A 12,737-nucleotide genomic window follows, 5' to 3' on the forward strand; every position below is an offset into this window, starting at 1 on the left:
AAATCAATGTCTTTTTCATTTACGATTCACTCAATTTTTGCCCTAGAAAACATTTTTTCAAGCCAAGTTCTTGGGAAATAAAGAGCCTACATTTTCGTATAAACATTTTTTTGTATTCCTAATGCTAATTTTTCTATTCTGAAGAAAATGGCATTTTTTACCAAACGACAAATATCGTTATTCGCTTTTAACTCCAGTTTTTTTAAAACTAATCATTCTAAGCCAGTCAAACTTTTGGAATCTCTTAATAATACATAAATAAAAAAGAATACATGAATAGGGCCAATGACTAAAAACACCGCCAACTTACCTTGTTATGCTTCCAATTGGATTTCTCCTTTTTTTTTTTTTTAAATATATTGATTTTTTAACCGTAACTTTTATATTTTCATCTTAGTAAGGTTGGTAAAAAAGAATTTTGTTGTTGGTAAAAAAGATCTATAAGACTATTAATATTAAATACTTTTAAAATCCTCAGTCCCAAAAAGAGAAGACTTTGAAAGAATTGGTAAAGGTGGTTTTTACATGATATTACAAGTTTTAATTATCAATAACTCACTCACTGTTTCCTGTAGAAAAATTTTTTGCAAACTAGGTGCTTGGGAATTAATTAAGCTAGAATTTCATATTGAAACGTTTTTCGTATCTCTGATGCTAATCTTTCTATTCTGAAGAAAATGCCATTTTTTCCAAATTACAAAAATTCATTATTCCCTTTTAACTCAATTTTTCTAAAAACGAATTATTTTAAGTCAGTCAAACTTCTAGAACCTATTAATAATACATAAATAAAGAAGAGCAATTAAGGTCAATGACTAATTTTATTTAGGGTGTTGATTAGGGGGTTGCTTCCGATCACCTTTTCGCCGAAAAAATAAGGACTGACATTATTTTCATTATAAATCACCTAAGTTTTGAGCTAGAGAGTTTGATCACCTAATTTGAACAAGTTATCCTTGAAAAATGCATAGTTTTTCCGTCTTTTGACTTTGAAGCATATGACAAGAAACTTTTTTTTTTTAGCACTTGACGAAGAATAGCTAACATATAATAAAGTATAGCTTGATTACTATTGGCCTTAAAGAAAACTAAAATAAAACGGTTTTGTTTATTTTTTCAAGAGGTACATTTTTGTTAAGTAATAAAGTTGTTTTGATAAAACGAAAACTTTTGGAGTTATTAGCAGAAAACTTATTAAAAACATTGATTTTTCGATATAAAACCAACACTTCTGAGAGCGAATAAATCTAAAACTATTAATTTTATCAATAAAATGAATAGAAGGTTTTTGATTAGAATGAACGTTTTTACCAACTTTTGGGGTCAAAATATAATAAAAAATTTCTTCCTCGAGATCGGGTGGCAACCACCCCCATGGTAAAAGCGTCTTTCGGCATCATATAAATTTTTATCCTTAGACTATCCACTACTTATTCTCGAATTTTCAAGCAAATCGATCCATTCTGTAAGAATTGCGAGGTTTTGTCCTATTTTAAGCTTCATTACTTGGACTATTAGTATTAGTCCAGGTTCAGGCCGAATCTGTCGAAAAGCAGACCATAATAGACATTTTTCATATGGGTTAACTTTTTTGCTTAAATCAATTCAGGATGTATCTTTTATCAATAATCACAGTATGCGCTAGTCACAGACAGTGTTCTTAATTTTTTATTTAAAAAAATCTGGAAAAAATCGAAAATGTTTGCTTTTTGCGCTCATATTTTCGTATAGATATTGCTACTACAAAAAATTATATAGTGAAAAGTTTTGTTTTCCAATTTTACACTGACCGGCACGAAAAACGGTCACCCCAAGAATGGGTCATTTTAGATTTCTTGTATGTCCTAAACCTTTAGTCCGATTTAAGTAATTTTATTAAAAGATTATAGCCTTACTCTTTAACAATATCGCTGTAATAATATTGTTGCTAAACAGGTACATTTTCATTGTATACCGGGTGTTCGAATCCAACTGTGGTTTTTTCTCAAAGTTCGCAACACCTTGTGGAATATTCTAGCATTTATAAAATACTGAAATTAAAACCCAACTAAACCCTTAGGTTTTCTTAACAATATGTTTTTTTATTCATTCGCTTATGTCGGGTAATAAAAAAACGTTATGTACTTTGACAACTAGCCATGTTCTTCATCAGTATTTAACTATTTAATTTCTCAGCTTTTATTTTAAAATTAATTTTGGTTTTTGTATTTTTTTACAAATTTTTTGCAATTTGTGATCTTGGATTTTTGCGCCCCTAAAGGATGGCGCCCGTGTGCATTTCACACTTTGCACATATGGTAGCGGGGGCCCTGCATATATCTTATTGCTCTTTTTTGCAATTCAAAAATAACATCAAATTGAGCAGCTGTACTAGAACCCCAAAAAGGAAAACCATATCGAAGATGTGACTCGAACAAGGAAAAATATGTTATTTTATAAGATGCTAAATTGAGTTCATTTGAGACAGATCTTATTGCATAGCAAGCTGAGGCGAGTTTCTTACTTAACGAATCGATATGAAGGGACCATTTGAGGTTGCTGTCTAAAAAATACCAAGAAATTTTACAGAATCAGCCTGTTATTGAGAGGCAAATATTGAAGGGCTCCTTTATAGGATAATGCTACTGTTTTATCTACGTTAAAAGAGAGTAAATTAGGGTCAGACCAGGTCTTTATTGTCAGTATATCCGAAGTTATAGTTTCATGAAGAGATGCAATAGTTAAGTTGCTCCAAGTGATACTGATCAGCAAAAAGAAAAATTTTCCAATTGATTTTTAAATAAGTGAAGTCATTTATAAAGATAAGGAACAGAATAGAACCCAATACCGAACCTTGTGGTACTCCACATACAATGTTTTTGAGACTAAAGTCAGTATCAACAAACATCTAGGAACATCGTTTAGTCAAACAAATACAAGAGATTAAAAGCCGTATAGAAACGGCAAGGGCAGAGTTGAGAAAATGAAACATACATTACTTTTGTAGTAGCGACCTAAGAGTGGATCTAATGATAAGGTTGTTGCGCTGCTACGTTTTACAACATTGCTCTACGGATCTGAGGCCTGAACATTGAAGTAATTGGAGATTAAGAAATTGGAAGCATTTTAGCGTTGATGTTATCGAAGAATACTATGAATATCATGGGTAGACAAAATTAACAATATTGAAGTCATTGACAAAGTTAATAAGAGGAAAGGAATTATACAGACAATTATGAGGCGAAAGCTTGAATATTTTGATCATATCGTAACACGTCCTGGTTATAATCTGCTGAGTTTGATTAGAGAGATCAAACTAAAAGGTAAAAGAGATGTAGGAAGGAGACGAACCTCCTGATTACGAAATCTAAGGGAATGGTTTAGTCTGAGCTCTAACCAACTATTTAGATCTGCTGTAAGTAAAATAAGAAATGCCGTGTTGATATCGAACCTTCTGTAGAAAATGGAACATCAATTTCGTTGTAACACACCATGTATGTTGTAAGTTTTTTGATGTAAACAAAAGTACTTAACAAATTCACTTAATAACTAATCCACTTTTTCGTGTTATTAAAATATAATAAAAATGCAAACTTTTTTAATAAACCGATAAGGTAATTGGACATAGAGTCTGCTCATGAAACAACATAACAGGCTCCTAATTATCTTTACCAACTTGTAAGTTTCATTATAAACCGTTAATTTTTAGATTTAATTAAGGATAACTGCTAAGTAATTATCGTGGACAGAGACAAATTAAACGAGCGGTCCTCTGCATTTTCATGTTAGTGAATAATAATACAGGGATAATTACGAAAAGTATGCAAAGCATTTTCTGCCTTTTCCAGACAGTTTGCAATAAATTGTCTAGAAAAAAAACTTAAAGAGCTTGGTCTAATGAAGTGTCATTAAGTACGTATATAAGCTGTCTGTACGATGGTCTACTACATTTTAGTTTCAGTTTTATAATTTCATTAAATATAATACTTTCATAATAGTAGGAGCTGTTAAGGTACGTATAGATATGAGCGCCGCGCACTTCGCGCCGTGTGTGAACTGCGCGTTTGTGGCGCGTTCGTTAGATTAGTACGTGTTTTCAAGTGGCGCACAAACGGCACGCACATGGCGCTCCACGATCCAACTTCTGTCGGCGCCACAAACTCGCGGCTTATACACGGCGCCAAGTGCGCTTTTTTGGGCAAGTGAGCATTTTTGGGTAGTAGGGGAGTGAAATTAGAACACAAAACATGCATTGTTTCGGAAAAATTCAAACAAGCTTATATTTTTCTAAATATTTTTTTGTTAGTTTATATAAATGATATAGTAAAAAGTTCTACTCACAGATTTGGCCGCTAATTGTTTATTACTTGTTGAAACAATAACAATTTGTTTTATATGAATAATTTTAAAAATATCGTACTTTGATTAAATATGTTTCTATTTTGTTTTTGATTATGCTGAATCGGAATATGGTATTACAAATTGAAAATTATTATACAGAAGCTCTTATACAGTATGTCTGCGTAGCTAGGAACTACAGTGGAACCTCGTTAACTTGGATTAATCGGGACCGCGGCCGATCCAGGTTATCGAAAATCCGGGTTAGCCGGAGAAAATAGTAAGAATTAATAAAATATGGTATACTTACAGACAAACTCCGTTATCATTGAAATAACATGAAATATATGCACAGTAAACATTTAAATTACGTATCAATTACGCCTTTATCAATTCTACCTAACGCTTCTAGTTTCTTTTCCATTGTCACTGCAACATTTTTACGTTTTGTTGCCATTACGTAGACAAAAAAAAAACACGCAAACACAAAATCTGAGTAGATTTACGAACGATTACAGAACGGAAGCGAACAATACGACTGTACTACAGACAATACGGTCTCAATCGCAACGATGTTATGTTATTTAATAACAGTGAAGAGTAAGACCATTGTTTAAAAAATAATTTTTTAATAGTCTTTTGCCTTTTAATCACTGCATTTAAACAATGCTAAGACAGTTTGAAATAAATAAAGGATACTACATGTGCCTGTTGTTTCCGATAACCATACAATGAACTTCGTGTGTCATGAGTCATTTGTACTATCGTATATGTAGTTCAAATTACACAAATATCCATTATCTCTTAAATATTATATTACCTACATTTTTATTGTTGAAATATTTGTCTGATAAGAATTGGTCCGGGTTAGCCGGACTTCTTGGTTATCGGGGACCGACTTATCGGGGTTCGACTGTACATGGAAAACTTTTTTATTATCGATTTTACGAAAAAAAAGTTATTCTTGATAAAATGCTCTGATTAGTCAAAAATCTAAAACTCAACCATCAGATATCAAATTTTATCAATTTTAAACGAGTTATGTAAAAAATATGAATTTCGTTAAAGAGTAAAGTACCTTTATATTCCAGAATATCTAAAAATGCTGTTATGAAAATTTGTTTGAAATTAAAAACTATGTTCTAATATACAATTACATCACTCTAATCGAAAAAAAAATCAATTTTTTCTCACATTACGGATACCCATCACCATTTTATTACAATTACGATAACTATTTTATTATCAATTTTACGAAAAAAAAGTTATTCTTCATCAAATGCTTTAACTGATCTACAATCTAAGATACAACCATCATATTATCAAACTTTTTCAATTTGATACGAGGTATGTAAAAAATATGAATTTTTCTTAAGAGTTAAGTGCCTTTATTATTCACAATATTTTAATTAGAAGGATGTAATTGAACACTGAAAGATATTTTTTAATTCCAAACAACTGTTCTTAATAACAATTTTCGATATTGTAAAATATAAAGGTACTTTACTCTTAAGTGAAATTCATATTTTTTGATATACCTCGTATAAAATTAATAAAATTTGATATCTGATGATTGCATCTTAGTTTATATACCATGCAGAGTATTTTACAAAGAACAACTTTTTTTTCGTAAAACTGATAATAAAAAAGTTATTAATAGGTTCCAAGTTAAGCAGACATACTCTATAAGAGCTAAAAAAAAAATTTTTGTTGAACATTTATTATTGTTGAAGCTTATTTTTAAATGTATTTTAGGTATGTTTTACAGAAAAAAGTTTTGATCACTTTGTATAATCATTTTTTTAGCTGGTAATTTTCGGTTTTTGTGTTACATTTTTGTTATGTTTCTTAATATTCTCAAAAATAAATAGTTTATTTCATAATTAAAGTAAAATAATTTAGTGAATTTTAAAGACTATATCCTAAGCTTTAAAAAAAAGTACCTATAAAACTGTAATAAATCTGTTCAAACTAGAGTAATACCATCTTAAACTGGGGGTAATTCCGTAAAACTACGAAGTTTTCAAAAATTACAATTTTTGAGACGTCGCGACATTTTTAAAATCTTTTTATATACTTGGCTTGGTTGGTGTCACGGACTCCGCAAATTTTGTAATCCATTTTAAAAATAGTTCTAGGCTGCCTAGACACCTGAAATTTTCAGGATAGCTTAGAACTAGCTAACAATGCAATATTTAACTGCTATTATACAGGGCGATTAATTATTAGTGGGGTGAAGCTCCGCAGATCCGTTATAGTAATGTATAGCGATAAAACTTAATAACAAAAATTGTAGCGAAATTTGAGCTTTATATTAAAAAGTTAGTTAGAATGTTACAGGGTGTTCGATAACATAGTGGCAGACCAAACTTTTGTTTTTTTAAATAGAACACCCTGTATTTTATTTTATATTCGAAATCTTCGTAACTTTTCGATTACAAAAATATAAAGTTTTGGTATATTATACGGGGTATTTACAAAGTTATAACCAATTTTATATGAAAATCGTAACAAGTTTAACTACCTGTATAAATAAAAGCAAGCAAAAGGTCAATGGTTTATTGACGTCATATTTTTTTAATTATGGTCAAAATTTTCGTAAATGTTTGTTTTGCTAATTTTCTTTATATTGAATACAGGGTGAGTCAAAACGCAAATACATTATTTTCTCAGTAATTTTAAATAGAACACCCTGTATTTTATATCATTATCGAAAAGTACCATTACCATACTATAATTTTTGTGTAACATTCCCTATGTGTAAATTTATTAGTTTTCGAGATATTTTCATTTTTCAGTGCAAAATTAATAATAATTACGGGTCTAAATCTATCCAACTTTTAAGTAAGCCATTACTGAATAATTGTCCTTACAAATTACGATTACTGATTATCAATCTGTAATCAGAGTTGGAACAATTTTTGTTATTAACTTTTATTACTATCTATTACTTATAACGGATCTACAAAGCTTTACTGACCAATCACACTGTATGGATAAATCGAAATTTTTTTTTATTTCAAACTATTTTAAAAATGTGACTAACGCAATGATATTTTAAATTACGTTAATAAATCGATATCTACAAATTCATGGTGCCTCAGTGGCATTATACTGCAGATCGAGAGGTCCCCAGTTGGAACCCGGCTGTTGCGTATCTTTTTTTAATTGTTTTAATAAATAATTAAAACTTTAAATACTTAAAATTATATATACCATTTTAAATAACAGTGGTATTTTAAAAAATACTATTTTATACTAGTGTAATTTTTGGAATCATAATTATAAATAACAGTTAATACACATACCAAAAATTCATATTTAATAAGTTAATTATTCTTCCCAAATATGTTGTGTCCTACATATTTACATGTACAATAACAAAACGGTGACATTATCAAAAGTACTTTTTCTACTCTGTCATATTATGTATAAATTTTTAGTTTGTGAAAACTGTCATTATAGATAGCAGTGCGTGAAGGATTTAAAGTGTGCGTGAAGTAACAATGTATTTTAAATGGGATTTACTTTTTCGCACTGTCTTTAACTTTCGCGTTGTCATGGTGACAATCCTTAACTTTCGCGATGCCATGGTGATGACAATATGAGCAATGAATTACAACAAAAGTTTTGACAGTTTTGTGGTTTGAAAGTAGTTAGAATTTTTAAATGTCAAAGTTAAATGAATTCCAGTGACGAAGAGTTACAGCTGTTTTATTTATTTATCGTAGATAAAATATTGTATGAAATTGTGCGTGAAGTACTTTTTGCGAACTTACGCGATTTATAGCACTCGCTCCGTTGTCGCTCGTGCTCTAAAATTCGCGTGCATTCGCAAAAAGTATACTTCACGAACTGTTTCATAAATAACTATTATTTACTCTATCATATTATGTATAAGTCTTTAGTTTGTGAAAACTGTCATTATAGATAGCAGTGCGTGAAGAGTTTAAAGTGTGCGTGAAGTAACAATGTATTTTAAATGGGATTAACTTTTTCGCACACTTTCAATGGGTTTTTTGGCACACTTTCATATAATCAAATATCCTTAACTTTCGCGTTGTCGTGGGGATGACAATATGAGCAATGACTTAGAACAAAATTTTTGGCAGTTTTGTGGTTTGAAAGTAGTTTGTAGTAAATGTCGAAGTTCTAAAAATTGTAGAATAGAAATGAATTTCAGTGACGAAGAGTTACAGTTTTTATATTTTTTTTATCGTAGATAACATATTGTATGGAACTGTGCGCGAAGGACTTTTTGCGAACTTACGCGATTTATAGCACTAGCTCCATTGTCGCTCGTGCTCTAAAAATTGCGTGCGTTCGCAAAAAGCATACTTCACGAACTGTTTCATAAATAACTATTTTTATTAGAGTATAATTTTTGGAATTTTAAGCATTTTATCGTTAAATTATTTTATATTCTTTCCTATAAATAATAAAAAGGTTTTATTATAAAAAAGTTCTTTTTTATAAAAGTGTAATTTTTAATGAAACATCATCTAGGAAGATGTTTGAAAGGTAAGTTTTGCAAAATTGAGAGTTTTATAAGAAAAATTGTATTAGTTACACATTTTCGCCTTGTCTACATCCTCTGATTCATTTTCTCTCAACTGGCGCTACAGCCCAAGTTGGGCCTTGGCCTCCCCCAGCATCCGCCTCCAAGTATCTCCATCACTGGCTACTCTCCTCCAGTTGTCCGCCCTCAGTATCTCTTTAGCATCGGTTCTCACTTCGTCAATTCATTCTGCGTCCTCTGATTCGTTAGTTCTTGAAAAATTTTTAGTTGTAAGTTTTAGAGTAGTATTTAACAAGTTGATATTAACCACTGTAGTTTTCTGGTTCTTTTTTATCTCCTTTTTTGACTAGTAGAATTAGTTCGCTCGTTTTTCATTCTTCCGGTAGTTTATTGTGTATTAGAAATTTTCCACCTGATTTGGCCCACTCAGTTTAATTCAACAAGAATAAAAAACCGCTAAACTCCGTAAAAATGAGTGGCGCATACAATATTCCAGCTACAAAAGATCTGAAATGAATATTACGTGGCGCAAAAATGTATTTTCATTTTGATGCAAAAAAAATTCTAGTTTTATTTTAAAAGATTTTTTCATAACATTTGCTCAATTTGAAGTAAAACGCGCCACAGAAAAGTAACTTTGATACAGTTGGAATTTTGAAACGCTTTTGTGGCGGGTTTACTTCAAATTTAGCAAATATTATGAAAAAATCTTTTAAAATAAAACTAGAATTTTGTTTTGCATAAAAATGAAAATACATTTTCGCGCCACGTAATATTCATATCAGATCTTTTGTAGCTGGAGTATTTTATGCGCCACTCATTTTTACGGCGTTTAGCGGTTTTTTATTCTTGTGTCAGGAGTTTTTTAAAACTATTTATAAATTAAATGTATAAAGTTGAGTGCAATGTTTCTCGATTACACGTTAAGCTTTAAAAATGGTCGCCTTTATCGCACTATCTCCCAAATGATCTAGTGTCCATCGAATGTACACTAGATTTTGTTTCTATTCGACACAGATTGAAAAAAATATTGGGATGGCTGGTAAATGAACTAGGATTGCCCGTTGCCAGATCAAATTAGCGTCGTAACCACTACAACTACATAAACCATTTAGAGAATAATCGTTAATTGGATTATACCTTTGTAGCTTAATAACTTCTAAACGGCTTAACCGATTTTGTTCATTAAACCTGAGTTTGAAACGTATTGACAAGTAGTATCTTATGCATCTAAGGTCAAGTATGGTAACTGAAGGTATTACAGGAATTATTGAGCTTGAAAAACCGTTTTTCCCATAAGAAATAGATTTGATCATACTTATAAAGCCTATAACTTAAAAATTAGAATTTTCCCAGATATGAGGTGTACACCGTTAGACGCTCCTAAGAGTCCTCCTACAAACGCTTAGTTATTGGCGTAATTCGTAGGTTGAAATTTTGAGTAATTGTCGAAAAATCAAAATTTTCAAAGTTTAGTTTTTCAGTTTTTCGGCTATACTTAGCCGTGTGTATGTCTGATCCTGACAGCTTACACAACATTTGAAAGTTTAAATCAACGCTATTGATTTGGTGTATTTACTGTTCTCCTGTCTCTTCTTGAACCGAATATATATACCGCCAAAAAAATGCCGTTTTGTACTTACCAAGTCCTATAACTTGCTTATGGGTAGTCAAAACTCACAAACTACACCGGTTCTGAATCAGCCCTCACCCCCTCTTTGACGCTAGAAAGTCGGACTTAGTTTACCTACCTACCTAGAAAGCCGGAGGATAATTTTGGCCCCACGTTCTTTAATCAATTAAAACTCAGTTTAAAGAAAATAAATCTACTCTAGACGATAGAATCTGATTTTATTTTTTACTTTCATTGTTTAATACATTCGCTGCCTATCAAAAGCATTCGGAACACCATACAGTTTGCAGTTTTTGATATTTGCCACACATTGCCTTGTTACAGCCGCGTCAATGATTGGAAGTATGATTTCCTTTACAAAATATTTTCAACTAATATTGTTGTCGTTTTTGGATAGTAACAGTGATAGTTGTTGGTAGACCTGGTGTTGCTAGGCGTAATTCCAGATCTCGGGAGGCAAGTTATGGGGCCCATAATTCTTCACACAGCCGAAGAAAAAACTTACAAAGACTGAGTCTACTTCCAGTTATTTCTTTATAAATAATCCATGCATTTATTGCTTCCAAGTCAACAGTATTATAAAACACGTACATAGGCCATCGTCTTGAAGTTACTTCTGTAGTATAAAGACGCGGCATTTGGTCCTCTACACCCACAATTGTATCTTTGTGTTCACTTGTGTTTACCAACAATTTTATCTTTATTACGTAGATGATCAGTACCAGTATAAAGGTAACCATTTACAATAAACATACATAAATATAATTTTACCCATCCGACAGGAATTTGAAAGAAAGGCTCGTCGAATTTCCCAGAGAACGATAATAACTTACACAGGGCCAATTTGGCCCCTTTAGACTTCTATGGTAAATTTGTTACAAAAACCATTTTGTAAACAATATTTTTTTATGCTAAATAAGTCTTTGTATCAAAATATTAAAATTCATAAAATATGAAATTATTATTGCCTCAAATAAAAAAACTACAATAACTTTAAATCGCAACAGGGGCCAAATTGGCCCCTCCGACTTTCTAGTGTTAAACACAGAAAAAAATTCAGATCGGTTTAACTTTTCCACACACATACATACATACATATCCCCAAACATTTTTCCCTTTTTTAAATAAAAATTGACTCATATTTCTGAGCTCGGTAACTTTTGAAAGGTATAACCGATTTTCAAAATTAGACATGCGTTGGAAAGGTAATGATCGCTTCTATTAGAAACCGCAAAGGTCGGAGTTAAATTTTCGAGTTTTTGGGAGTTTTGGGGACGAGAACGAAAAACAGACCCTAAATAGGAAGAGCCCTAAAATCCACATCCTTGGACCAAAATAGATGGTTGACATATGAATGGGTGAGTCTTTTTCGGAAATTTAAGATGGGATTTGGCCCAATTTTCAATTCAGTCAGATTTTGAAAATCGAAAATTTCGTGTATATATTATTATAGTGTCGCGTGTAGAGGGTGTAGGTGTGCGCCACTGGCGAGAATTGCCGTTCTCTGGGAATTAGTGTATTATTTGTACAATTTAACACGTTCGGCGCCCATAGAAAATCAATGTAGGTTTCCAAATCCCAACACCCTAAATTGCTTAAAAATAGTTTTTTTCTACAACCGTGTTAAAAATGCAATTTTTAGCACTCCATACGAGCGTTAAAAATGCTACTTTAAGGCACTAGTGCTTTAAAAAAATTTTAAGGCATTGCAGTTCATATTGACCCTATATGCAATTTTGATGTAATGTCAAAAAAATATAAAATTGGAATGTCAGTCAAGTTCAAGTAAAAGGTTTTTTAGATATTGTCATGTAATTACGTTTGTAGAAAAAATATTGTATGGTATGCGTGTTAAAAAGGACATTTTTAAGGCACTCATGTGAATTGCAGAACTCGCTTTCGCCCATTCTGCAAACTTTCACATGCGTGCCTTAAACGTGTACTTTTAACACTTATATCATAAATAACTATTATTGCTTAGGTTTAATGAGTTATGCAACATGTATGTATATTGTTTTTATTTGGGGGAATAAAGTTAGTGCCGTATATATGACGGCGTGGGCTCTCTACATAAATAGTTATAACGTAGGGCCCACTGACGTATGGGTAACGTCACTGGTATTTTATAGAAAAACTGTTTGATTTTGGTTTTATTTGTCACCAATAATAAAATATAAATAGAACAAATCACACAAATTAAAAAAATCATACCTAGTAATATTATTAATTTAAATAAAGTCGAAAATTACCAAGACAAATGTTCTATAT

The 12,737-nt window shown here is 31.3% G+C and overlaps 1 protein-coding gene across 1 annotated transcript in view; it reads left to right on the forward strand.

Annotated features, from left to right (window-relative positions):
• LOC114331887 (uncharacterized) overlaps positions 1-12,737 on the forward strand; it is a 507,499-nt gene that overhangs the window by 466,095 nt on the left and 28,667 nt on the right. The gene's annotated exons all lie outside the window — the stretch shown is intronic.

The sequence above is a fragment of the Diabrotica virgifera genome, chromosome 4 (genome assembly GCF_917563875.1).
Source record: "Diabrotica virgifera virgifera chromosome 4, PGI_DIABVI_V3a".
Lineage (NCBI taxonomy): Eukaryota > Metazoa > Arthropoda > Insecta > Coleoptera > Chrysomelidae > Diabrotica > Diabrotica virgifera.